The sequence below is a fragment of the Vicia villosa genome, linkage group LG3, assembly GCF_029867415.1.
Source record: "Vicia villosa cultivar HV-30 ecotype Madison, WI linkage group LG3, Vvil1.0, whole genome shotgun sequence".
Classification (NCBI taxonomy): Eukaryota; Viridiplantae; Streptophyta; class Magnoliopsida; order Fabales; family Fabaceae; genus Vicia; species Vicia villosa.
The window spans coordinates 29,718,179-29,723,916 of NC_081182.1; positions in this window are offsets into that span (position 1 = coordinate 29,718,179).

Consider the following 5,738-nt stretch of genomic DNA (forward strand, 5'->3'; position numbering starts at 1 on the left):
TCTGCTATCCTTTGAGCACTGAGGGTTCACTCTTAACCCTTCCGGTTATATTCAGAAGATGGACAGGAAGAACATGACTCAAATGGCACAGCTGTACACAGTGTTCCTCCTGAACAATGTCATGCCGAGAAGCCACACATCTGACCTAACCATTGACATGTCTTGTCTTTTGTTTTGGATTATGACAGGTGGAGAAGTGGGTGTGGCTCAAATCATTTCTGAAGAGATTAGGATTGTGGCTTCAAGTGGGACCAAAAGAGGGACAAAGCCGTCTGCTCAGCTTGGTTTTCCAAGTTTGATTATGGGGCTGTGTAGGAATGCAGGTGTGGAGTTCCCTAATGTTGCAAGCATGAAATCCACTAGTGTTGTGGACACAGGTTATGTGCATAGGCACTGCTCTCCCAAGCTAGGTGTCCAGCAGCATCCTCAGCCACAGGACATGGCTCCTCCTGCTGGTGGTAGGTATAATGAAGAATTAGCTTGCAGGTACAATTGGGCGTATTTTGATGCCAACAGAAGATCGCAGGCGATGATTCATGATTCTCTGTGCAAGCTCTATCGCCACCAAGTCAACCCGGCGGATGTTCCCTCTTTTCCTACTAATGAGGATTATGAGGCTCATTGTGCATGGCCTGCGGAGAGGCCATTTTTCAGAGAGGGGGATGGTGAAGAGGAAGAAGAGGAAGGAGATGGCATGGAGCAGGATGATGAGGAGGATTGAGGATTTTCAGTGATTTTTTTTATTATTGTTGTTTATGTAGTTTATGTTTAGTTTTATAATACTTTGTTGTTTACTTTTATGTTGTGGAACTAGTAGCATAATTTCTAGTACCTTTGTTAGTATTAGTAACTACTTTTGTGCCATCCATATGAGGATGAGGTTTGTTGTACTTTGGTGGCCGTGGGTGCCACCCGAACATATTTTGTAGGCAACTTATGCCTTTGTTGTTTAAGTATTTGGTTTATGTGCTTGTGTGGGCAAGTTATGCCCTTGTTGTTATAATATTGTGTTTTAGTAGTAGAATAGTGTACATATATTATATGTTAAGGTGTATATAATTTTTTGTGTTTGTCTTGGAATAGAAGTGATGCTCTAAAGAAGAAAAAGTGATAAGGTGTGTCAACATCAAAAATTTGGATGGTGATGATGATATTCTTGATGATGTTCATACCAAGGTAAGTATTTTGTTGCTTTGTAGATTATAAGGTGACTATGAATTAAGGACTTTACACAAAGTTTTGATCACATTGCATTTTAGAAATTTTGTTTGTGTTTGAATCAAAAATAGGACAAAACTAGATAAGTGAGTGGACTTCCATTGTGTACAAAAATAAGAGTGTTCTAGTGATTGATGTTAACTCAAATGATTCATGTTTAATCTTGCTTTGTATGAGACATTAGAGCTTAGAAGGGATCGAGGCAAATTTTTTGAGTAGTATGAGAAAAACCACCTTAAACAAGGCTACCCGTGAGTGTGTGATCTTTTGTAACCAATTTTGAGCCTAAAATTTTTGTTTTGTCAAGTGACTCAAAGAAAAACACAATGAATTTTGATAAAGAGAAGTGATTCACTTGACAATTTCTTTGGTAAACACTTAACCCAATAGTACTTGAACCTTAAATGGAAAGCATTGATGTCTTTATAGATAGAAATGTTTAAAGTTGGGGAGAGATGTTTCTTAAAGATAAAGAAAAGAAAGAATATGGTGGTGCAATGCATTCTTTGAAAAAAAAAGAGGAAAGACAATGATAAAAGAAAAGAAAAAAAAATGTGTTAATGGTCTAAAGAAAAGGAAAGGATGCATTGTATGGTGAAAAACAAAAGGGTAACATATTAGTAGTGTTGTACATAAATAATGCTTTCCATGATCATTCACCCTTTTTGTTTCAATGGCCGTGTACATATAATATCACTTGTTTGGAACCCAGGCCAAGTTACAACCAAATGAAGTCCTCAGTGATCTTTGTCTCTATTGTCTCGTGTGCATAGTAAAGATGAATATATGAATTGTTTTGGATGTGCATCATTACTAGGGAGTGTGATTTGTCCTTTATGCTATCATGGCAATTGTCCTTCAATTATTTTTGTGAAGTGAAACATAGGTGATTCATTCATGAACATTATCTCTTTAATGCAATTGTGTTGAAAGTTTGTGTTCAGAAAGTGGTTCATAGTCATGTTAGAATCTTGTACAAGCAAGGAAGACTTATCTTGTAGGTACGTAACTCAAGTTTGAACCATTCAATTGATGTTGCTAACCTCATGTGATTCGATGATGTATGTTTTTGAGCTAGCTTTGTTCGAGGACAAACAAAGATCAAAGTTGGGGAGAGTTGTTAGAATCCCATTTGTGCATAGTTTGTATATATGTTTTGTGGTATTTCTGAAACTCTTGTGCCAAATTTGATTACTTTTTGATATAATAGTATGTAAATAAATAACTTTGTGTTTATTTTCTAAATTAAGTTAGTTTATTAACTCTTGTTACGTTTTCTTTAGGTTTTAACAATTTTTGGACAAGATGGACTGAGAAGAATGATCAAAACAAGCTTGCAATAAGGATGGAATGCAAAAAGAAGAATTTTTGTGCAAGGAGGTCCGCTCAGCGGAGTCCAAGCGGACCCAGGCAGGGATGCAGCAATTTTTTCCATCAGCAAGTCCGCTCAGCGGAGCTGAAGCGGACATGGGCAGAGAAGAGCAGAAAATTTACCTCCGCTCAGCGGACCTTGAAGACAAAATAGATATTTTTACTGCTCCGCTCAGCGGACCCCCTCCGCTCAGCGGACCTACTTTTTCAACTTTTGTTCTTAGCCACATAAAATTGATGATTAAGCATGGTTAGCTTTGTTCTTATCATAACACACATTTGGAGAGAAAGTTAGGGCAAGAGAAGAAGAGAAAACCCATTAGTTCTTAAGAGAAAATCAAGATTTCCAAACATCTTTCTTTGATCTTCTTGAGTTTGATGTCACTAAATCTTGGTTTGTTGCTTGTTGTTGAAGCTTCCATGGATATGGAAGGCTAAGTTTCATCTTGTGTCAATATTAGAGGTAGTTAGTTTGTAAATATGTACTTTCTTTGATCTATTATGTATGAACTTGGTTAATGATTAATACATGGTGAATATCTTGTTATTTATGTTTCATTTGTTGTTTTGGATCATTATTGAGAGATATGTTTCAAAGCTAGACCTAAAAGATATTCATCTATCAATAAACAAACTCTAGAGATAGATTTGTGAGTTGATATTCACAAGTATCAAGCTTTTAAGATTATCATGTTGATTGTCGGCATGAGAGATCATCTGACGGTGAATATGATAATAATCACGATATTGCTTTAGAGATAAACAGTATCGAGAGGATACGTGATTGTATTAATCATGAATAGGTTCATATATATAATCTTTAGAGTACATATGAAGCAAACTAATGAACACTAATCTTGACACAGTTTTACCAAATCGTTTTTAAACCCGAATTTATTGTCTTTAATTTCTTTTAATGCTATTTATCTTTCATGATACTAAACACATCCAGAGCCTTAACTCAAAATACACTAAGCTGTAGAACGGCGATAATATCGCATCAATCCCTGAGGAGACGATACTAAAAATACTTATCCTATACTTTCTAACAGCCATCTTCTCCAATGGAATTCTGCAAAACAAACCAACATACAGCCACGGTTTTGTTGTGTTTCCCTAGCCCTGCAAAACCATAAAATGCTATACATGCACCGAAAATAAAAAAGAAAGCCATGGATGAATTCGTCTTGGTTTCCTGAGCATGAAGGTAACATCAACTCGGTCCAATTTTGTCCCAAACCAGAAATCCTAATTTGAAGCTCTTAAAACCTAACCATGGTGACTCTTTCAAACAAGCATCAAAATCAAATTAATTCTCCAGAAACATCATAAGCATCAATCTAAACACAATTATGCAATCAAATTCAATTTATAATGCATGAATTCGTGAGATCGAATCTTAAAAAATATGAACTTAACCGTAAGCGTACTAACACGAACTCGGATCTCCCACAGGTCGAAGATGATTGGAAGATCTTCCTGGACCTTCAGTGATTGCCTCTAAACCTTCAATAGCCTCTGAACTTCCCTCAAATCCCAAAAACGATTTCTATTTTTTTGACTTATTGAAGCTTCTTTCACGGTTTTTTGCATCAATCCTTGTGGAAAAAAAAATCTCTTTAGTCTGATCACCTTTGTGCTTTTATATTGCTTTGAATTAGGTTAGAATCATGGAATACAATCTTTGCAAATCAAGATTTTGATATTTTGGATTTTAGCAAGAATATTGAATCTTTCTCTTTTGGTTTTCAATCAAGCTTATACGATTCTTTCTTCCCAAAATCAGATTTTTATGACCTCTTTTTTATTATTTTTTATTCAATTCACACTTGTGGTATATCCATTTATTTAATATTTTTAGTGATTTATTTAATATTTAAATGAATATAAACTCACATAAATACAAATAAAATCATAAAAAATAAAGTGATGGATTTAAAAGCTTCTCTTAGGGTCATGGGCTTTCTTGGAGGTAAGATTGGGCTTCTTCTTTTTGTACCTAAACACATTAGTAGGGGCAGACAAACATCAAATATTAGTATAACGAATTAAAATGGTTTAATAGTTTTAATTTAAAATTCAATTTAAATCAAGATTGGATTAAATATTAAACTCATAAACCACGATAATTAGTAAATAAAACTACAGCCATTAAATCATACACTAGAATAGAAACGCGTAAAATGAACGTATGTATGAATAATTGCACAATTACGCAAATAATATGCAAAGCATAAACCCGTAGAAATAAAATCAGGAGGGCAAATTTTGGGGTATGACAGGCTTTGTTTATTGGGTTTTAGCAATTATAAATATGTACCTCTTATGTTATTATAGTGTGACAATTTTAGAACTTTAGATCAAAGAAAACATGGGTTTAGGGTTTAGGGAAACATTTTAGAGTTTTCTAGAAGGATTAGACAATACTTCTTGATACCTTGGATTTGATTTATTCATATATTGAGAGTTGGAGAAATTGGGGAAACACTTAAGTAGTTGAATTAGAGAGTTGCTCTCTTGTACAAACTTTTAGAGTATTGTGAATTGGAGAGTTTCTCTCTCCCCAAACATAGATCATTTGATTGAACTGGGTATTCAAATTTTTCGTGTTTCTCACCTTATTTTATCTTCTTCTGCTAAATTTACTATTTATTGGTTATTATTTTTGAAGGCTATTTATTTTGGTTGCTACTATTCTTTGTTCCCACACATCAAATTCCTTGATGTGAATTGAATCTAATCATTTTCACAACAAGTGGCGCCCACCGTGGGGAAAAGTGGTATTGTTTACAAGTGAGTATCATGGCTAAATGGGAGATCAAGAAATCTTCCAGAGGCAACGATTTTGGGTTGTGGAAAGTAAAGATGCAAGCAATTTTAACCCAACAGAAGTGTATTGAAGCTTTGAAGAGAGATGCACTGATGCCTGCAAAGCTTACACCAACAGAGAGACCAAGATGATGGATAAGGTCATGAATGTCATTATCTTGTGCCTCAAGGAAAAAGTTTGAAGGGAAGTCGCCAGGGAGTAGACTGTAGAATTTCACATGTTATAAGGTCTTTGACTCACATGTTATGTCTGAAACAACAACTCTACTCATTACGAATGGTGGAGAAAAAAATCCATAATGGAGCAGTTGACAGAATAT